We start from the raw sequence: 24,056 nt of genomic DNA on the forward strand, positions 1-24,056 counted from the left end.
TCAAAATTCAGGCTTCATATCAGTTTTAAAGGCCTTGGTTCACAAATCACCGTTGGAGGTTAAACATGACTGGATTACAATGTGAACACAACGGAAGGTCTGTAGCCTCAAGGGTTATTAAGAGATCTGAATGAGGCACAGGAGAAGTAGACAAGCATTTAGTCTGGTCAACACTGAAAATACTCCTTAAACGATCTGTGGGAAATATGAAATTCCAAGAATGTTATTCCGTTTCATTCGATAATAATTTGTTGTCACTGATAAAGCCCAGTCTGGCTGCCACATCCGAGGGCGAGGGGCAAGAATTTTTACATCGTATATCTTATCATCTATACTGGTGTATACTCATGTTGTTCTTTTTTAAGACATATGAATTTCTTTCCTTCCATTTGTAATGTACCCCAGGAAATACTACATCTATCTCCCCTTTTAGAAAAAAATATCTTTGTGTCTTTCCTTTATATCTGTATGTCCTGCTTTGGAAGATGTGATAGTATTCCCAGGGCAGGAATAACTTTCTTACATACATTTTCCTTCATCTTCCCTTTATCTCAGCAATATGTTTTGCAATCAATCATCCTGGGCCATGAGCCAAATTCATTGCTGATGCAAGTAGTAGCAACTCCTTTGACTTCAATGGGGTTGTGCCCATTTATGTTAGTAGTGAATCTGGCATTATTGCGAGAAAGGATGTTTTTGTCATTAAGGCACAGGACTGGGAGTCATAAGATCTGGGTTCAGATCTTGACTCTGCCAGGCTTCCTAATGTGTGCACCAGTTTCCCTGTACAGGTTCCCTATCTTTCTGTTTTACAAACATGGTAGCTATTTACATCAATATAACTGCTCTACCAACCTGAGGCCAAGGAAACTCATGAGAAATCTGTGGCGTAAATTACAATATTCTTAAATGAAAGACTCAACAGGGGCAGTCGAGAATTAGCTGGCCATTTAAATGATGCAGTTTCCCCCCTTGAAGTGTGCAGCACCTTGGGCTACCTATCTGTTTGGTGCTAAGGATGAAATGTTGTGCTGTGGCCAGGTGGAAAGGGGGAAAAGATGGTCCAGGAAGTCCATGCTGCTGTGGGAGCTGAAACAGCCCCCCCCAACCTCTTCCTGGTAACTTATAGCAATCCTAGAAGGCACGCCGACTATGGCAAGCCAGAGCCATGACAGAAGAAGCTGCAATGGCCAGGTTCCCTCTACTCCCTCCAAGTGCACCCACTATACCAGGGCCCCTGGCAGGGGCCTTGCTGAGCTGTACAAAGCAGGTGCTAAGGGAAGCCTCCTCTGGTTGTATTTGAGGTTCTTCCTGCTTTTATGTGATGCTGCAGCAGTATATAAAGGTGGTAGCAGAGAGGAAAATCCCTCCCTCTATTTTGATACTCCTCTTTACTCTCTGGGTGTTCTTATTTCCATCCGTCTGTTACTGAGACTCTGGTCAATGGTCTTGTCATATCTCCTTGATTATTGTATTATTCTCTAAAAAAATAACCTCCCAAATTACACTTACAGCTCTTTCAGGGACCTGCTGTTGTAGAGGGACCCAGCCAAAGCCCTGCTAGCACATCATTTCTACATTTCTCAGCCTTTAACAGCCTCCCAACCTGAACAGTGAAAAAACAATCAGATTATGGACAGTAGGGCTCCAAGGTTACACTTGTGAAAACAACCGGTGTCCTGCGGAGGCAGATATTCTCTTGAAGATTTAACCACCACATCTGGACATGCACATCATGTTATTCAGCACTGTGCAGAAAACAATACAGCCACCAATATGGGAAGTAGAGCTAGGCGGATAAGAGAATTTCTGTCCCACAAGGAATTTCAAGATTTTGAATTTAATTTAATCTCAAAGTCAAAAATCTTGGATTTTTTCTCAGAACGAAAGAGTCTGAACTTTTTTTCAGCAATCATAGAATCATAGACTTTAAAGTCAGAAAGGACCATTATGATCATCTAGTCTGACCTTCTGCACAGCGCAGGCCACAGACTCTCACCCACCCACTCCTGTATCAAACCTGTGTCTGAGCCATTGAAGTCCTCAAATCGTGGTTTAAAGACTTCAAGGTGCAGAGAATCTTCCAGCAAGTGACCCGTGCCCCACGCTGCAGAGGAAAGCGAAAAAACCCCAGGACCTCTCATTTTATTCATTTTATTTTCACTTTGTTGTTTTTACTTTTATATATTTGAATATAACATAAAAAAAATTATAAAATTTTGAAATAAACCATATTGCAATGAAACATTTCAATAATTTCTTCTGAAAATTTCAACAAAATAGATGCATTCCCATGAAACATTTCAATTTCTTCCATTTAGTGTCTTTTGGCAGAAAACCATTCACTTTCAACTAAATCTAATCAGAAGTGCTGTTTCGTTAAGGCCCAGGATCAGTCAAAGATTAAAAACTTCCATGTTAGACGTAAACTCAAACCTTGATCTGCACTTAGGTAGGCATTTTTAAAGGAGTTTAAAAGAAGCAATGAGGGGGTTAGGTTCCTATTTCCTTACACCCTTTTCACCATCCCAGCCCGGGTAGTGACTGGCCCATATCCCTCTAAATTACCAAACCATCCTCAAGGATCCCAACTTCCCTAAACTTTGGGGGAGTTTCAATGCAATTTGAACTTTATGCATTGGGCCCCCGTTTGATAATAATCCAGTAGCATTGTTTTCTAGCTAATGTTTTAATTTGGTTTTTTTCCAGGGGGTTATTAGGTTCTTTTAAAAGGCCCAGTTTTGGGCTCTAAACTCTGACCAAAAGTTCTGAAGTATTTATAATATAGAAGTTGGCTATTGTTTTAGGAAGCAAGTGCTGCAAACAGGTGCTGTATTTCTAAACTGCCCCCATTTAGCAGTGGTGGAAAATATTCCTGGTAATTAAGAATAGACAGCTGCACGGTATTTGGCTGATATTAAGTGTTATGTAGTTGGATTCATAAAAGACAGTGGTGGTATTGGTGCCATTGCTACAGTGCAGAGACCTGGGATTTGAGAATTTAGTTAAGCAAGATCATTTGTTCGACTGCAGTTGCTAAATATAGCTTTGACTGGTGTCTTTGGGGTTGCTTGCCATTAGCATGGACAGGGAAGTCATATTACCTTTTGGGGGTTCTCTGGAGGCTCAGCCTTTCCATACATTACTGGAAAGAGCAGTGATCCAGATAATCAAGAACAAATACAAAAGACAGAACGTTACACTATTTTGCTAGAGATGCAGCCTCACATTCTTCCAGAGGAATGTAATACAGGCAGACAGTACTGGCCATATGGAAAAAGAGTGTTACAAAGAGAAATTCTGCAATAATATCAGTTGAGGAAAATGTTAACTACTACCCAAAGTATGATTTAGCAGCTGCCTTTGACTGTGACAGCTGCTCAAGAGATTCTTGAAACCTACAGCACTAGTGTGCAGAATCAAGGCTAACATTTTGCACAGGAGGAATGCAGCTTTTGATAAACACCAGTTCTGACAGACAAGCCAATTGGAACTGGAGTTTGTAGGTTTGGTTTATAATGAGACTCGGAGTCATATAAAGAAAAACACAAGCTATGAGTATGGCATTTTGCAAGATGATATGACTGGAGATTGGTTTATTGACAAATAAAGAAACAGCAAGCTCAGACAATTATTGAGAGAGCCTTACCTGAAACTTGATATATCCCTCGTTAATGCCAAAGCAGGAGAATTCAAAGAGATGTTTATCTCATGCATGGAAATAAATCAAATGGATTCCAGCAGGGCCACAATGACTGTTATTTAGCATGACGGTAGTAGAGATAAAGGACTCGGTGGAAGACGATAGCCTAAACAGCGGATAATATGTTCCCATTGTGGACAAACAGTAAAGCAAAACATATGAAATTAGAGCAGGAAGAAACTGTAGCAAGTGAAGCAGGCTAAGTCAAGTCTTCAGGCATTAATGCATAAAAGCAGGTGGTCAACTGAGACAATGAGGACAAGTGACTGAGATGATTATGCAGAGGAGAAGTATGAGTCCTTGCATGAAGATATATTTAACAGACTGGGATGACACAAATGCATATTGCTAATGAGCCAGCACCAGTGCAATATTCATTGATTTGGGATCTACCAGTAAAGTAATACTCAGATCATAAATCGGAGGGAAATTAGAATGATCAGATGGTGTAGACAGAAAAAACAAATCTATGCCTTGTACTGCAGGGAAGCTTTCGCCTTTCACAGACAGAAAGATGTCACATAAAGAGCAAATTAAAAGTATGTTAGAATAACAGGGAGAACGTATTGTATTAATTAGGAAACGGCCTACCATTGCTGTAGTGGAATATTACAGCCACGACATGTCTCCCACCTAGTGGATTGCCCCTTTTATACTTTTGAATATACCAAGCACTGCCTAATGTTCCACTGATTTCACTGCAGTAGCAGTAGAGCTAACATGACGGAGTAAACAGCAGTGTAAGCGTTAAAAATGACACCTGAGAAAAGAACTGATCAGGCACCCGTGAGCCTTCTACTGATCTGATCACTTAATGAAACTAATAAACCTTCAGCCCCAGGGAAATGCACAGAGCAATTAAAACAAAACACCACATTACAAATAAACCCGACAGAATGATGGGCCAGATCAGCAGTGGGTGTAACTCCACCGAGCATTTGGAACATTTGGCCCTATGTTATGATGACAAGCTCTGTATCACACATCCTACTACTCAAAAAATATGAGAAAGTGGACATCAAAAGGGCTTATCCTGATTAGAGTGCATTTCATGACCACTATTTGTAATGCCTATGAAATAGTGTGGCTGGGATATTGACTAAACATAAACTGACCTAACAAGATTTGCACTGCGCCAGAACACAAAGTGGTACCAATGACGGGTGGGGTTACTAAAAATGAGCACAGTCACTCCAGGACTCATAAAAGCAGAGTAAGGATTGCGTGGAAAAGGATTGTGCTAAAGGGATTACGAGGGATGTCGTAAAACAATCCCTTTAGGTCCAAATAGCTAAATTAAAGGTTAAACCCGTAAAACAAAAGCCAGTTGAGCCCCTGAGCTGCCCAAAAGTTTAACCATATAGCAATGTTTGTGGCTTATTCCTCACAAAGGAATCCTATCTCTGATCGATTTCTATATTCATTTAACAAACACAGAATCCACCAGTAGACATCACTAAGATAGTAGCATACATAGATTTCCTGTTGTCCTTGATGCCAGAATTCATCTGCATCAGGGGTGTTCCATTTCCAATTTAAACATGCAGAGGGAGGGACGCGCCGACTGGAAGGAGCATTAAGGCTATAACTTGAATGAAGGGGCAAACTGGGAGAAGAAAGACGTTGGTATAATCTCATCTAATTGTGCAGGGATTGACACACCGGCATTCCATTAAACTAAAAGGCAGTTGCATCTGTAGTCCCACGCATGCATCCACCAGAGGTATTTGTAAATATATTCTACACCGCTATTTCAAAGTCACTGAAATAGAAAGCTGGAGTATGTTTTCCCTTTGTGATGCACTGCAGCATACATTACTGTACCATGGGAATACCTGCAGCTGAACATTTATTGGGAGAAAAGCTATTCACAAAGTCCCCTATCTCAGTAATGTCAATTATATAGCTATTATGTCTTTCCTATTGAAGGCATCCAAAGCACTTTACAATTATATATTCCCAGCACAACTGAAATGCAGCCACCTCTGGGATGGAGGGCAGCCAGCAACCCGATTAAAGGACCTACGCAACATTGACGAGAAAGTTTATTTTGGTGAAAGCACCGATGGGTAAATTCCTGATCTTATACCATAGAGCTTTAATGTCCATTTAGAAGAGCCAGGCTAGAACCCATGGGGAAGATGCTTAGCTGATATAAATTGTCATGGCTCCAATGACTTCAATGAATTGCAGCTCTATTGTTTTCTCCTGGTTCCTGGGCCAGCATTCTGAACCACAGTATTTTCTACCTTGGAAGGAAGCTTATATCTTCTAGGGATCAAATAAGTAACACTCATATAATCGGCCTCTGGATCCGGTGACCCAAAGGATCGGGTGCATGCTTTGGAATTAAGGAGAATCAGAAAATATTTGAAGCCCCAACCCAGGAATAGGTTTCATAGGCTAGTGATGGGCCAACACCGCAAAATTCAGATTCAGATCCACAATGCTGAAATGCAAAACTGGGGAGGGAAAGTGTCCAAATCCTTTATTGTGGATGCATCTCTATTATAGCACTGAATATGTGCAATAGCCTGCAAGGGTGCGGCAAGGCAAGTGGGAATTACACACAGAGAGACAAAGGGGGCAGTGGGGGGAAGGATCTGGCTAGAGATAGCAATTGTGAATCCATAGCTAGAAATAAACCACCTGTGGACCAACAGAGTAATACAGAAACAGCCACAGGGGACTCATTTTGTCCCACGAGTATAGAACTTCTAAGAGTACCTGGTTTGGTAAGCACACCAAGCCAGAGTGACTGAAGAGGGCACTGCCACATCAATTTGTACAAGTTTTCTTTGTTTGACAGATATATTGTAAAGCTGCAGGGACTGCTCACAGCTATGTCTGCAAACTATCAAGATACTTAAACTGTGAAAGAGGATCTGAACTGAATGGGAAAAGGAAACTTTTATTAAAAGTGACTGCTTATTCTGTCACAGCCTTTGCTGATCCTTTGGAACAAGCAGTTTGCAGATGGAAAATACAATATTAAAGGAGTAACCAAGAGCCATGCAGATTCCCCTCCTTATCCATACGCTCACCACCAGCAGCAGCAATGTACAGTCAGCAGAAGGCACTTTGAGGCATAGCCTACAGAGACTTGTTGTTTTTATTTTCAGTAAAAGTACCAGGATTGACAACTCCAGAGACCAAAGTCCTCAGTATGCTCACAATGCAGGTACATGTTGCCTTCTAATGTACCTCAGCCATGCCTAGGAGTAAAAAGGGAGTTTGATATTCGTGCCAATTCAGCCCTTGGCATCTCTGATAACACTAAACAAGGGAGTGGCAATTATGATAAAGCATGAACTAGTCACAGTAAACTCAATTTTAAGGGCTTATTGTGCCAGTTATACCACCAGAGGGATTACTTTTGAGAACTGGGAGATGTAGAGTATTGCCTGACCATTAGCATTGCTGAATCATAGAATCATAGGACTAGAAGGGATCTTGAGAGGTCATCTAGTCCAGTCCCCTGCACTCAAAGCAGGACTAAGTATTATTGAGACCATCCCTGATGGGTGTTTGTCTAACATGCTCTTAAAAATCTCCAGTGGTGAAAATTCCACAACCTACCTAGTACTAACTACCCTGACATTTAGAAAGTTTTTCCTAATGGCCAAACTAAACTGTGCTTGCTGTAATTTCAGCCCATTGCTTCTTGTCCTGTCCTCAGAGGTTAAAAGAACAATTTTTCTTCCTCCTCCTTGTAACAACCTTTTATGTACTTGAAAACTGTTATCATGTCCCCCATCAGTCTTCTCTTCTCCAGACTAAACAACTCCAATTTTTTCAATCTTCCCTCATAGGTCGTGTCCAATTTGTTCACAACTTTCCTGAAATGTGGTGCCCAGAATTGGACACCATACTTCAGTTGAGGCATAATTAGCATGGAGTAGAGCGGAAGAATTACTTCTTGCATCTTGCTTACAACACTTCTGCTAATACATCCCAGAATGATGTTTGATTTTTTTGCAACAGTGTTACACTGTTGACTCATATTTAGCTTGTGATCCACTATGGCCCCTCATATCCATTTCCTCAGTACTCTTTCCTAGGCAGTCATTTCCCATTTTGTACGTTTGCCACAGATGGTTCCTTCCTAAATAGAGTTCTTGCATTGTCCCTGCATTGTCCTTTCATTGTCCTTGAATTTCATCCTATTTACTTCAGACCATTTCTCCAGTTTGTCCAGATCATTTTGAATTTTAATCCTAATTCACAAAACACTTGAAACCCCTCCCAGCTTGGTATCATCTGTAAACTTTATAAGTGTACTCTGTATGCCATTATCTAAATCATTGATAAAAATATTGAACAGAACTGATCCCTGCAGGATTTCACTTGATATGCCTTTCCAGCAGGGGTGAAAGTAAAATGGACCTCTTACTGGTAAGAGGCCAGCTCTGTCTCCCCCGAAGGGGAGGGGCCTCGGGCAGAAGGGGCGGGGCTGGGGTCAGCGTCCTCCAGTCAGCTCATCTGCACTGCTGGCCTGCACCGCCTGGGGCTCCAGTGGCGATTTAAAGGGCCTGGGGCTCTGGCTACCAATGTGGTGACTGGAGCCCCAGACCCTTTAAATTGCAGCCTCAGGGGACCTACTTCTTTTGCAACCCCCCCACTTCCGTTGGCAGCCGGAGAGGGGGACAAAAGAGGCAATGACATTAAACATTTAAAGTCAGCGGTACGGGCTGGTACTGGCACCCACTTTTTACTGGTACACCGTACCGGCCTGTATCACTTTACTTTCACCCCTGCCTTCCAGCTTAACTGTGAACCACTGATAACTACTCTCTGGGAACAGTTTTCCAACCAGTTATGCACCCACCTTATAGTAGTTCCATCTAGGTTGTATTTCCCTAGTTGGTTCATGAGAAGGTCATGCAAGACTGTATCAAAAGCCATACTAAAGTCAAGATATACCACTTCTACCGCTTTCTCTGATATCCACAAGGCTTGTTACCCTGTTAAAGAAAGCTACTAGATTGGTTTGACATGATTTATTCTTGACAAATCCATGCTGACCATTACTTATCACCTTATTATCTTTTAAGAGTCTGTAAATCCCATCAGTGGCCCTGTGCTTTGGACTCTGTGACATAAAAAACCTGTGTTCAATTAGCCACTCTGGTCTGTTGTAACCCAGGCTGGCAAGAGTTAAGAAGACAGTGGAAGCAACCTGCAAGGCCCCTGGTATGTTGGAAAGAAGTCTTGACTCACTCCACAGTGACCCCTCTGATTGGTCTAACAGGCTACAGAGTGAATTTTAGCCAGCCTCTCTTGACCGGAAGAGGATTATGGTGATACAGAAAGCCAAGTGGTGTGAACTAGCGGGACAGGAAATCAGCAAACAGTCCAAAGCCCCCACCATTCCCCACAAAAAGCTTTATTCCATCTTGGACCTTATACTGAACATTTTAAATCTAGTCTTTTCTGGTGTACCAGAAACTCAGACCAGCTGCGCTTCCTTCAGCACAATTACAAAGCTGGTGAGATTCATGAAAAGCCTCATTTTCTGCTACTAGTAAAAATGGTCTGTGTAGACGTGATATTTTATGTTCCTCACTAGAAGAGGCACGTTGTAAATACGATCGTTGTGCATCAGAAGAAACCCATCATCTTTCAGACAGGTGATTAAAAACAGTCTAAAACTTTGCATAATTCATGAACTTTCGACTGAGGTCCAACAGAACAGTTGATCTCAACTATATATAAGCTCAGTGGCATTTCTACTTCATAGCAGAGCTCTGATAGAAAAGAAAGGAAAAAGCCATCCAGCCATGTTAGAGAGCCTTAAGAAACTGCTCTTCTGAGAGCTACTGACTTATTTGTTTTTAGGAAAGGAAGAAAGAGTTGATGCCTCTTCTGGTAGAAATATCAGAAAAGGGGGTGTTATTTTGTTTATATTAAGTACTATTTTGTAATTTTTTAAAAAAATCTAGGTCAAAATCTGCCTTTAAACCTTAAAATCCCCAAAATTACAATCACCTTTTCATTGCACAAAATAAAATTAAACAAACAGAAAATGCATGCCTTGGACAAAAACGAGCTGTGTGTGTTCGCTTGCATACACAAGACACCAAGACCCCTGCTCCAACGAGCTTACAGTTTAAATTAGGTAATTAAAAGGGAAGTGAGAGGAAGTGGTGTAGCAAATGAATCTTACAATACATGTGCTGCTGAGCACACATCTCGTTAATTTCAGCTTTTCTTTATTGTAAGTTACTAATTGCTGGGAGTTTAAAGTCAGGCAGTGGAGCAGTAGACAACACAGATGAGATAGCAGTGGAAGGCTAGCCATAATAAGCAACTTTTGTTGAGGTATTTGCTTAGCAGCCTCATGTGTCTCAGTCAAGTCTCTCAATAAAAGGGCTGCTTCAGGCAAAGTGGAGCAGCATGAAAAGCTATAGATTTTTCAAAGCTATAGTACATCGAGCTATTGTTTTCTCCTAGAGATATTAATGAGGTAACCAGCCCCAGCACAGCTATGGTGAGTCAGAAACAAGAAAAGAAAATACCTCTTGTCTTTGGGAGTCAGTGGTAATTGTATTTACCTATAAACAACCTATCAGGAGTAAGTACAGGTAACTATGTCTAGAAGCTCCTTTCCTCATTTTTTTCATTAACAATTGGCGATGCAGCAACCAGGCAGTTTTATTAAAGGCAAAGACCTTTATTAAACATATTGACAGGCCCGTGCTGCATGTTGAGACTGCTGTTTATCTCCAAGCCACACTCAAGAGCAACTCTAAGGGCACGTCTCCACGTATAGCACAGCAGCTGTACCAACGCCTCAGCTCCGCTCCAGTGGGTTGGGTGAAAAGGCTCTTTGGTGACAGGAGAGAGCTCTTCTGTCGGCATAGGTAAAACCACCTCTGCGAAAGCAACTTTGTTGGCAGGAGAAGCTATCCCATCAGCGCAGCTCCGTGCCCATGAGCACACGCATATGTCAGTGTAACTTATGTCACTCGGGGTGGTTTAGTCACATCCCTGAATGACCGAGATTATGCTGACATAAGCTATGTCTACACTACAGCTAAAGTCTTTCATTTCTGAATCTGTAGTCTAACACCAGTACATATCCCTCCTGAAACCTGGTCCTCTTTTCTGCAGCTCCACTTCTCCCATGACATTCAATATCTCTTGGTGATCTCCTTCTATCATTGCCCCCTGCTTCACACCTTTCTGCTCATTTGTTGGGAGCACCATGCCCCACAGCGTACCTGAGAAGTAACTCCCAAACCCTTAAAATGCTCTTTAATCACCAGGCACAAAGTCTGATGAACAAAGCTAGGCAGTGTCTCCACTGCGATGATGAACACACCTTCGCCACCGAACACTGAGAGCCTGCCAACTTGGAGAGCAGGAGACTGGGGTTGAGAAGTCAACCAGATCTCACACTATCTGGTCAGAGATGGGCCAATAACACACTATCTGGTCAGAGATGGTACAGAAGTATATATTAGGTTCATGTTTGATAGCCTAGGTGTATGTTTTCATTTTTAGAAAATAAGTTTAGGTTTGCAATCTCCATTACTTGTAACTTTTCATTATCTAGCATTGTCAGAACTCTGTTTCAGATGAGCTTATTCAAAAATACTCAGGAAATGTGGGTCTTAAGTTACAGATGGGTTTGCTGTGATTGAGTCCCAGATATCCAGGTCAAATTCTGCTTTTATTTACACTGGGGTAAATCCAGGGTAACTCCATTAACTTCAGCAACGTTATTCTGGATTTGCCCTGGTGTAACTGAGATCAGAATCTGGCCCATTCATCTCTGTCCTAGACCTAGCACACAACTGAGCACATTATGGTATGTGTGGCAGTCGTATGTCCACACTGCAATAGGGTGACCAGATGTCCCGATTTTATAGGGAGTTCCGATATTTGGGGCTTTTTCTTCTATAGGCTTGTATTACCCCCCAACCCCCATCCCAATTTTTCACACTTGCTGTCTGGTCACCCTACACTGCAACTCCAGGTGTGATTGCAGCATACTCACTAGTTTTATCCATGCCATCATTACTAAAAAGAGTGGTGTAGATGCAGCGATATGGACTTCAATATGGGCTGTACTCGCCTGCCTGGATACCTACTGCCACTCAAGCTGCCTCATTTACATTGCAATTTTTAGCAAAGCTAGCATGGATACGTCTACTCAAGCTGCAAGCACACTTTGGAGTGCCGTATAGACATGCCCTTTGCTGTGAGTGGAAGACTGTGGAATACCTACTCCTGTATTCCCAGCTTAGCCTCACTTGCAAGATGGCTACAGTTTCTGCTTATTCACCTCAAGACAATCTGTTTCAGAGGTGGATTAAAATCATTTCTGCTAATTCTATTGACCTCTGATGCATGAATGCCATCCCTAGTAAATCATTCCCACTCCATATTTCTTCCCCAAGCACTTATCCTGTGCAGTTGCCTTAGGTCCGGAATGCTAAATCGAAGATTAAACTCAAAAAGCTAAAGCCAATCTGGTACATAAGTGATCCCAGAATTTAGCCATATCTACTTCTGGTCTATTTTTCAGAGATTAAAAAAGGTGCCTCCAGAGTCACTGTTATTGTCTGTCATTGCGCTAACCACCAGAGGCGCAAAAAGATACATGCGATCAGCACCCTGCCTGTAAATCAGCTTTTTACCACCACAGCAATCCCAACCTCAACTCACCATGAGGGGAGAAGGCATCTTAAGGCTTTTATCAAGCCAGTGAAGAATGTATTGTTTGGCCATATAACCTATTCTGACTACTCTTTCCAGAGAAGACATCATGTGCATAATAATACAGCATGTAAACCATGACTATTCATCTTTGCTCTCTGATTTATGGGATGCGTTATACAACTATGCTCTAATCTGACACAGCTATGCTTCTCATTTTAAACAGCACTTTCAGGGCATGAGATGACCCCAATGCTTATGGACTCCTTGTCCCCTCTAGTGATGATGGTTTTTAGATGGGCATTCCATTAAAATCGAGTATATATACATGCATGGCAATTCAGCAGCACTGAAGCAGTAAAGAACACTTTAAAATAGACTTTAGCAACCTGACCCAGTGGCCTGGGCATTGGTGACAAGAAACATGGATTCTTATCCCAGGCCTGCCATTGATTCACTGTGGGAATTTGAGCCTAGTTACCTTATCTGTAAAATGGGGATAATAGTACTTCCCTATTTTATAGGGGGTTATAAGAATAAAAACATTAAAGACAGTGAAGTGGTCAGATATTGTGGGAATAGGGGCCATACAAGTACAGCAGACAGATAAAAATGAGATCTGAATCTGGCTCAAAAACTTTATATTCCTTTACCAATCAATCCAGTCCCTTCAGAAAATTTAAATAATCAAACGTCAAGTTACAGTATATACGAGTCACTTGAACTTTTCCAATAGTCTGATTACTGTTCCTCATAACAGGAAAATAATTTAAGATGCAGAGCCAGCCACAGAATTGTAGTGAAGAGGCTCATGCATTCTTCCTCTCGATATTCATACACACACATACCATATCAGAAAATAATTGTCAGTCTGAAGCGTGCTAACATTGAGCTAACTTTGCAGGTCAGGCTTTTTGATGACTCATTCTAGATAACTTTCGATAATTTCATGAGCTAGCTTCACTGCAGTGAAAACAAATAGCATCAAGTATGTTTAAATGTCCTGGATAACAGCAATGTAAAAAAAGGATTATTTTGTTTCATAAAAAATATGCACAGGTGTATTAGGTGACAGAGAGATGAAATTTCACTTCAGGGCCTTTTGTTGATTTGGACTATAAAAGGAATATTTTTATGCAGCATTTTTTGTGCAGGTGAAATCACAAGAAAGATTTGTGTCTACTCCAAATAATATTTTTCACATTATTTCCACTTGAGTTTGCTTAACTATCATATTTTACTACTTGCCGTTATTTAAACCCTTCACACTGAGTTGTAGCTGCTGGGGGAATAGGAGAGCGCTCAGCTGAACGTAGCTCTGTATAAGACTATGACAAAAAGCAAAAGTATTTGCTCGCGTTGCCTGATGAATAAAAAGAAAGCCTGAACCATATCATTGTTTCATCTCAATGATCCTATTGATAACTGAGTCTTTATCAGAAGAATAAAGGACTCAAGCCAGTGAACTGGAATGGAATAATTTCAAGGGGAAATCAATGTTTTGATTAAAATGGACTTATTGTTATATCTAGTGATCTCTTTTTATTCCCTTTCTAGAGATTAGTTAGCAATAATGCCTTCCATTGTAAAACCATTACTCTTTTCTTCTCTGTTTTGTACAATCAGCTATGTAGATAGGCTATGCAAAGGCACTTACTCACTCCATAGTTAAAACTGAAGTTAGCTTTCCTTTATAAATCAGAAGCATTGCCCCCCCCCAACTAATTTGTCAATATCAGCTTATCCTCCTCCCTATCCATTTCCTGCCACCAGAACTAAACCAGCCTACCTGAAGTTTCATGCAGGGATCTTATGCCAGGGTAGACTTTAAAAAAACAAAACAAAAACAAGACAAACAACTCTGGGGCAATGTAGACAAGGCATTTGTGAGTTGAGGGTTCAAAGAAAGGATGTGAGGTTGTTAGGAAACTGGGGCAGAGTGAAGGAAAGGATCTTAGCCCTGCCTTTGCATTTCAACATTTTTTTCTAGCTTGAGAATTTCAAAGCATCACAGTGGATTTGGCCACACAGTTTTCATTAATTTTAATGAAAGATGGGTCAACAGCGGCAGAATTACATCTCCTCAAAGGGGCAGGTTGAAATGCATACTACCTTAAGGCTGTTGATTTCTGCTATGAGGTCCTATCACGGGACCCCACTAGTGGGTGTCACCCTTACAAAAAAATTCAACAAAGGGCTGTGCTATAACAGCAACCAGGGGCAACACTTACTACAACCCTTCCCAGCTCTAGGTACTTTTTACATTTTCTGTTTGAACTAATGGATCCACAGTAACAATTAGTGATGAATTTGGAAAGAACCAGAAATGTCGGTGGCCAAGAATCCCTGTGAAAATAAATTATCCAGAGAGATGGTTTAATTAAATGTTCCATTTTTATCAAATACAGATTTTGGTTTGGTTTAGAAAAATCAGCCAAGATTCTTTTTGAACAAGAGCAGCAATGTCTGGATATTAAAACCTTTCTACGGCCATATGTCAGATACAATGCGGGCAACTCTTAGCACAACGTTTCTTTGCATAATACAAAGCAGAATTCTGTCTTTAATGAATATTTTAACACGGATAAAGATAAACAAGGCTGTGTTCTGAAGGACACTCTGAGTTAAAAGTGGCCCTTTGCAGTAAAACTGCACCAGAATTGCAGTATGTGAAACATTTAAAAATAAAATACAGAAGGTAAAATATTCAAAAGTGCCTCAGGGCCAGATTTGTAAAGATATTTAGACACCTAACGCTTACTGATTTCAATGAGTTAGGTACCTAAATCCCTTTTGGAAATCTGGCCATAAGTGATTTAGGAGCTTAATTCCCATTGACTTTCAATGATGTCAACTCTTGTGGGCAGGGATTGCCTTTTTGTTCTGGGTTTGTACAGCGCTGAGCACAGTGAGGTCCATGGCTTGGGCTCCTAGGTACTACTGCAATACCATATGTGCCTCTGCTACTTTTGAAAATGGGACTTAGGCTCATAAATCACTTTGATGTTTTTTAACATTTTATCTTAGTTAAAGCTGTTGAGAAAGAGAGAAGTGAGTGAAATATCTTTTACTATACAAGAAAGAGCCATCTCCCATCTCTTTCTGCAAAATAGTTCAGTCTGCTCCAGAACTAGGTGCTGGTTCCCACTGGGGCGCCCAGCTGACAGAAGCTTGCGCTTGCTGGGACACCTACTCCTCTCTCGGTGTTAAAGTGTGCTGGAAATGCACACCAAATAATCAAATCAGAATTGCTCCAGACACAGAAGCCTCACGTTCACGCTATTCAAATACTATTAGCAGGGCAAAATATATGCGGTACCCAGGCATACAATCTCATACCTTTTAACCTGCCAAGGCCCAAATATGGGACACAGTGTGGGGCCAAGACCCAAAGTCAGGAACACAGAAAGCAATTCATGCAGAAAACTCACAGTGCTAGGAAACTATTTCCTCCAGTGAAAATAACTCATCCTATAACCTCACCAGCAGGATTCTTTCTGTGAAACAGGAAACTTAGAGGTCTGCTGACAGTGAGGACTGGAGGATTTACAGCTGTGAATGCTCTGTCCTACCACTGTGGAGCTTAAAAGCTGAATATATAGAGAAGGGCATCTTTAAGAAGTGCACCGATCCATATATAGATCCTCTTTCCCTGTATGAGGTTGCACCCCTATTCACCTACTCTGCCTTGTACACTAACTAAAGTCAGAGTCTTTCAGAGGTTGCAGCTTCATATCCTGTCTCTTGCAAGCCTGTGTGGAATCCTCAGAAATGCAGGCTCGCCATGTTGGGCTTCTGCCAAGAGTTATTTGGCACCTGGTAGGGATGGAGTTGCTGGAGAAGTGGCCATTCAGGACGGCTGAAATGTTAAATGTCTTTACCTCATTTATCCCATGCATTGCTCCTTGGGGACTTTACGCACCATCTGGCTTGTAAATGGTGAGAGTGGTTTTCTCCCAGATTTGACCTGTTGTCGTTTAAGCCACTTTGTCCAGCAGAGCTTGGGGATCCTTCTTCCGGCTCGTCTCCTAGCTGCCAGCCCAATGTGGGGCCAGTCCAACACATCTGAGGGGATTCTTTCACAGCTCCACTCCCCACAGGCACTTTCTGTAAACCTGAGGACAATCAAACAAAGACACCTTCAGTAGTTGACCCTGGGTGAGTCCAGTGCCAGCTCTGTGTACAGCAGTCTGTGTACTGATGGTGCCAAGAGAATTCCATAACTACAGTACTATGGGAAAGGAGAGAAAAGACAGGAAAGTAGCTCAGTGGACTTAATGCATGGGTTATTACAGCTATGCATTGCTCCTGTCTTTGACTTTTCCCGAAACTTCTAGAAGGAAAGAGGTAAACTTTCCCATGGACCAGTCCTCCAGATGAGCACTCATGTGCCCTGGTAGAAGTTGCCTTTGTCAGCCCCTCTCATACAGCATTTTTCTTCTCCCTGGAACCACCAGGACTTTCCATTCTTTTAAATAGCTTCAGAGCAAACTTTGCAGGGTTATCGACCATTAAAAATGTTGAAGAGCTTCTCTTCTGTGGCAGGGATATTGATGTCTGCAGGTGGCCTGATAAGTGGAAGGTTTCCATAGCTGCTGGCCTGGTTAACCTAAAGGGGAATATACAGCAAGTCATTTAGGTTGTCTAGGAAATAACATCCTAATGCGTAACCCAATCTTCCATATTCCTATGCGTTTATTCTGCACTGTGCATGCACATAAGCATATGTTGATTTCTTACTAGTGTACAGCAGTGCTTGATCGCAGAGCAGAATCTGGGCTCTGTTCCAAAGTTCTTCCATATGATTTATGAAACAAGATAGTTATCTGAAATCACATTTTGACATTTTCAACAAACCAGGTACTACATACAGGACGTCACTGGCCTCATTTCAGCATCCATCAGAAAGACTGAAACTTGACTTCAAGAAACAAAGCCAAAGTGCCACCAGACAGCTCTAACCTCAACACAGAGGAGATGCCAAAAACCCAGATCCAGGCACCCACTCAGCTCTGACCCAGGAGCAGCGGAAGCTCTGTAAAAGTGTGTGGGGGGACCACCGGCACCTTAAACGCCCCTTCTTCTCAATGCTCCACCCCCACTCCACCTCTTCTCCTTGAGGCTCCGCTCCCTGCTGCCTCTTCTCCCTGCCAAGACCCTGCCCTCTGCTCGCTCCTCTCCACCATCCCCCTTGGCCTTCTTCGCCCTTATGGCCTGTAACAAGTAATGGAGCCATGGTCCCCTGATTCCTGCCGCTATCCCAGTCTGGTGCTCCTGCTCTGACCACATCTCCCAAAGAGTCTGTGCACATAACTATGTGATCAGATTTTCAGAAGAGATAGATGCTTAATATGGCCTAAGAAAATTCCTGACCATAAGCTATATATGCATAACTACGTATGCTTAGCTACCCCTTTAAACACAATGTGCTTGGGTTTTGAAAATCCACTGACTGGGTTTACTTCACCCAGGGCCACCCAGAGGATTCAGGGGCCTGGAGTCTGGCAGCAGGGGGCCCCCACCGCCGAATTGCCACCGAAGACCCAAAGCGGAAGAAGCTCAGGGGGCCCAGGCCCCATGAGAGTTTTCCGGGCCCCTGGAGCGAGTGAAGGACCCTGCTTCAGGGACCCCAAAAAACTCTTGTGGGGTCCCCTGCGGGTCCTGGGGCAAATTGCCTCACTTGCTCCCCCCTCTGGGTGGCCCTGACTTCACCTGTGATCTCTCCTCCCTTGGTTAGTAGGCACTTTGAGGAAGAGTTTAGCAATTAATTCATGAGTAGATGACTGACCACTTCATAATCCTTGGAGCACTGAAATGACTACACAATCAGAGTGGGATCACCTGTCTGCTCCAACCCTCCTCATACTTCCTGGCATGACAATTAAGCTAAGCTAAGCTAGGAGCCATCACTGAATAACAATTACCTCGTTTTCATGTGCATCTGATCCATTAATTAGCTGCAAAAATACACAACTGTATCTTTCCTGCCTGAATTCTTTGCTAAATGGCAATTTTGTTTGTGCCTGACAGCAGGATGTAGAAAATGACTTGGACAGTTTTAATTAATCTTGAGAATGACAGCGGATGATGAACTATAGATGGCTTCAGTGAGTGAAGTCCATGTCAGTATTTTGGCTGAGAAATTTTTTTGGCCTTAAGGACATGTTATTCTGAGTGACTATAAAGTTTTGTTTGTGGGATTTCATTTCTTCTTCTTCCCAATCAGTGAAGGCTCATTGGCTGCAATGTCTATCATTTTATACAACTCTCTTTCTCCTTTCCACTAGATTTAAGCACATTCTTTACCAAGTGTGCATAATCACTGTCCTGCTGCACTTTGGAGAGGAAAGGGCAGTAAATGCACTAAGAACCATAACAGCAAAATGTGTGAAATATGTTGCCAAGTGTTTCTTAGCAAAAGAACTTGTGTACAGCATATAAACAATGATAACATCACTATGGGTGTGATTTACAAGATAACTAATCATAAATAAGTCTTCAAATTATGGTGACTATGGGAGATTTTTGAATCTCTAGTATTGTCCTCTAAGCCCCTATGCAGAGAGAGTCTTAAAACAATAACGGGAGGCATTGGCAGGAATCGAAAACAAAAGGCATCAGCTCTGATTCAGGCATTAAACATTGAAGAAATTGAAGCCATTGGAGTGGCAGGTGTAAAAGGGGTGCAACAGAGCAGAGACTCGAGACCTTAACGAGGATGTTTTGCTCTTTCTTTAAAATTTGTTGTAATGAGTCACTTACATGAAAGGAAAGACCGATGACACTGCCAGGATGGTCCAGATACTCTTTTATTGGCTCCCAACTCAGAGAAAGACCTCGCACAGTTTCCAGTCTGGGAAGAGAAGTTAAAACCTCAGGAGTTAGGTGAGTAATGCAGAAGTCAGGCACTCACTGGGGCATGTAGTGCTTTGCATAGGTGCTGGAACAGGGATGCTGGGGGTGCAGCAGCACCCCTGGATTTGAAGCGGTTTCCAGGATTTACAATTTTGTTTAATGGCTTTCAGCACCCCCACTATAAAAATCATTCCAGCACCTGTGGTGCTTTGGACACATCTGAGTGTCCTTAGCGGTGGTGAATACATCCATTGTGCTGCTGCTGGCCTCGGAAGAGACCAATTGCCACTGGACCCTGAGAATGGGCCCTATGGTGGGTTCAGCTATTGTTGAAGCACGAGCCCCTGCTGAAGACCCCTATGTTGGAGGAGCTGCTCCAAGGGACAGAGGTTTATTTATGCTAGACAGGCACTTCTGTGCAGGAGTGAGAATAACCTATTCCTTGGAACTAAGAACACCTGCTGCTCTTACATGACTCTTGTGTTATTGCTGTCAAAGGACGTTTCATCTCGTTTTTGCTCATTGTCCCACAGCCAGTTGTGCTCAGTTATTGTTTTTAGCTCTCTATATTACTGTGTGGTGTTATCTATTTCACTGATCTCCTCAGTCACCATAAGACCTTTAGTTCCTTTCCCGGCACTTCCCCCATGACTAGCTGTGCACATGTGAAGTAGTATGTTTACCCCCCCCCCCCGAGCAGGTTTGCAAGCTCTTTCCAAGCTGTCCTTCGCAGACCGAGTTTGCCAGACTTTGAGTTTCCTTTCACATGGTCTTTACCGCCTTATTTTTTAATGGTGCCAAAGTATGAGGCATCATCAGCCTATATCCCCATCTCCAAAAAAAATCACTAGCCACTTCCTGTGAAGCTGGTGGTACTCTGACTATGGTGCTGTCTACTGCACATTCGTTGAAGAATAAGGACCAAACCCCACCCTCATTTATATCCGTAAAACCTTATTGGCTTCAATGGGGTTGCAAGGTGCAGATAAAGGCAGAATTCAGACCAGGGTCCCCAAACTGTGGGGCATGCCCCCCAAGGAGAGCATGTAGGAATGTTTGGGGAGGTACACAACGGGGCCTGGACCAGCCCCCATGGGGAGAGGGCATCACCCAGCCCCACTCTGATCCCAGCTGCAGCTCCACTCCACCCGCTGCTCTTCCCCCAACCCAGCTCTGCCCTCATTCCCTCTCTGCCCCCAGGCCAGTTCCACCTCTAGCTCCAACTCCTCCCCCAGCTTCACCTTCAGACCAAGATCCTCTGCTAAGCCAACTGTGCAGGAACAGGGAGTGGTGCAGACTGATTCCATTACTGGTGAGGGGGTGCAACAGGAAAAGGTTGGGCACCACTGATTTAGACCAATCCTAAGGCATGAGCACCTCATTTGAGACTATACGAGAGATGCAGTCTATCATTGAGACATAGCTACAAATGTAACACTAGGACATAATCAACAGGGCAAATCCTTAAAATCACCCTCCTCTGGGTGACCTGGTATGTTTTTTGTCTGTACTTTGTGCTTTAGATTTTAAGATGACAGAGGTAGGGTCTGCATCTTTATTTGTAATGCGCACTGCTCAGCATAGTGTTGATGCTAAAATAATTAACATTGATAATGAAAATGGATGTCTCGAGTATATTTCTTGTGAGCGGCCTCTGTCCTACAGGCTATTCTTTTCCATGCATTGTCAGCTCCAGTGTGGATGATCTCTGGACACCGGACTACAGTCTCAACTCCCACCTTTTCATGCTTTCTGTATGTGTATATATATCTCCTCAATATATGTTCTATTCTATGCATCCGAAGAAGTGGGCTGTAGCCCACAAAAGCTTATGCTCAAATAAATTTGTTGGTCTGTAAGGTGCCACAAGTACTCCTGTTCTTCTCACTGAAGATAAGACTCAGCTAAAGAATGTTGCAGCAGCAAGAATTTAATATAAACAAAATTCCGTTCTTCCTTTGACTTCTGTTGTCCTTTCCAAGCAAAAGAGCATGGAAGTGGGACTCTAAGCTAGCTCCTCACTGTAACGTATGTCAGTATTGGGCAAGCCAGATTTGGGTTATTTCACAAGGCAGTATCAAATTACTGGGAAGCTACTGCTGTAGCCCACCAAGTGGCAGATGGGGGGAAGAGGAGGAGGCTCAAGGTTCTTGGGTTAAGGTTTTTTTTGTGCTGAGCTTTTCAAAGCATGCGTCTTACTTTGTTATTTAAGGTGACAGTCATTTTTATGGTAAGTATGTTTCTTGCAGTCAAATTATTCTGGTCACCAGTAGTCAGTTTTCCCTTTTGTGATTCATTTATAGTGAAGTTAATGAACCATCTGCACAGCATTTCTCTGCTTTCATAAACTAGTACAGTACATTGTCATTAGTGAACTGTCCACTCAGCTTTTTTTAAGCTCTGCCTGAACATCCTTGTAAGCAAAAAAGTCTGGTTGGACGTCCTCTGAAATCTTTATGCCTTCTAATAAGGAATGTATCATCGGACTTTATAGGCTCTGTGCATGTCATCAGAAATGGCGTCTGTTGTCATGTGAAAATTCATTTTGTGGCTGAAACTTTTTATGTTGTATGAATCATTGTGTAACCACAGTAATTGTTCCCTTGGTAGGCACAAAAGAAGGTAGAGAAATTTTGCAAAAGTTCTAAGCTGGGATTTAACCAAACATAGGAGAACTTTTTCAAAAGCCCTGATGGTTAAGAAAAAATATTTTATAAATACCTGCTTATGCTAATTAGTGTCTCATGGCTGCTTAGGTTATTGTATTTTATTTAATCTTGTACCTATTACTTATCCCTGCACATCTGTGTTCTTATTCCCTTTTGTTCTTTTCACCATCATAGATCACAACAAACATTTTCTAATGTGAAACTTCATATTGAAAAATTGTACTACAAATTGTAATGACCAGAAAAGCTGCTACATTTTATGATGCAAACAAGTCTCTGAACAAACACATCAGTGGTGATGCTGTTGCTAATTGGGCCAGATTCTGCTTTCAGAGGCACGTGTTTGACTCCCACAATCATCTAAGGATACTAGTTGGCACTTATAATATCTAAGTGAGAAAAATTCTCCAGCTATGTTCCTCCCATTTGTGCAACAGCAGCAAAATACTGTTATTGCCAGGAGAATTGCAGTGGGGTATAAGCACCTGTAGATAAAGAAGGGACATAACACTTTGAAAGGCAGCAATTGCTAGGGGTCTAGAATTTATTCTCTTACCAACATAAATGCAAAGGGCATACATATTTGTAGGTTTTCAATTCACAGGCTGAGATTTTTCCTAGCTGACTAATGGATTTGGATGCCCAGCTCCCATTAAAGTTTAGTGTAACTGCACATCCAAATTCTTCTGGCAGCTTTGGAAATCTCTGCCAGAGATTTTAAGGCTAGAAGGGACCATTATGATCGTCTAGCCTACCCTTCTGATACACAAATGATGCAGGGATGCAAAGTACCAATTAGCCAAGTTTAATGAAAGGGCCGTGTGAAATCTGTGTTTAGTCAAGGACAACTTTGACTATTCCGGGCATATTTCTCGCATCTTTGCCTCATAGATTCTTGATTCTTTTACTTAGGATGGTCTGGGGTGGTGGCCTTTTGTATCTTTCCTTATTCATACAACAAATCACTTTTTAGTCATCTGAAGTAGCAATGTGCTCCTTTATGCTGTTCTGACCTTGCCACACGCATTGCTGTCACTTTCTGGGAAATATGGAAGGAATGTGGAATTGCTAAAGCTGAATTATGATAAAATATGCCACACGTGGCATTTCAAACCGGTCCTTCACTTTTGGGTGGATGTTTGCAACTTGCAGGCATGCTGGATCAAGCAGAGGCTATTATCCGCTGCAATAGTGCGGGCAGGATTAGTGATGTTTTACAGAGAACCAAAGCAACATTCCAGCAGTGATATATGCCTTGTAGATTTCCTTGAGATGAGGTACTTCCCCCGCCCCCACCCTCCATCTGCCATTTTCCTCTGTCCTTAAGATGCCAATCAGGACTATTTCACGAAGACTGGAAGCATTCAAAGTACAAGATATTAAAAGAACAGTTTTCAATTTCAGTTAACCTTTACAGCCGTAACACTAATTTGCAGTCCATTCATACCAAATGCTAAAGCCTGTTTCCTGCTCTGAATTTCATTCTGCATCAATTAACGTTCTGAAGTCAGTCTAATAATGATGTATGGTTAACACAGGGGCTGTGTCTGAGAGCTAAGAGGAATGGAAGGAGAATGGATAATTACAACTGCGCCATTCTTTGAACTGTATGTAAGGCTTTCTCTGTTCCTAATTTTTTCCAAGGGTACAGATCTCAACCATAAAAATGTGTTTCAGTGTGAAAGCCGGCAAAACCCAAGAGAGGAAAATTCTTAGTGATTGTCAAAAATAAATAAAAATGGTTCAGCTGGTGTTGGATGGGGTGTGGTAAGGTAAAAAGGAAATGTACCATTCAAAACAGTTTCAATCCCTGCAATACTTGGACAGCTTAAAAAATGCCTTTTTTTTTTATACTGATGATTTCCAAATCTTGTATTGTGTTTATTCACTAACACACTCAGAGAATACATGGACACAGAACAGTGTTGTGCAATGTTTGCTAAGTTCTTTAGCTTTTTATTTTTATTGTATCCATAAAATCTTGCCACAAGACATTACAGTCAGTCATAGACCCTAACTGGAGATGAGCCATTCCTTGACCAGCTGATGGGCTATAAATGCACTGGCCCCATTCAGGCAGTACAGAGACCCTCCCCACCCCACAGCATGAGAACACATGGTGACATTGGGCCTGATTCACCTCTCGCTGACACCACTTGTGCAAT

Source organism: Gopherus evgoodei, chromosome 10, assembly GCF_007399415.2.
Source record: "Gopherus evgoodei ecotype Sinaloan lineage chromosome 10, rGopEvg1_v1.p, whole genome shotgun sequence".
In the NCBI taxonomy this organism is placed as follows: domain Eukaryota; kingdom Metazoa; phylum Chordata; order Testudines; family Testudinidae; genus Gopherus; species Gopherus evgoodei.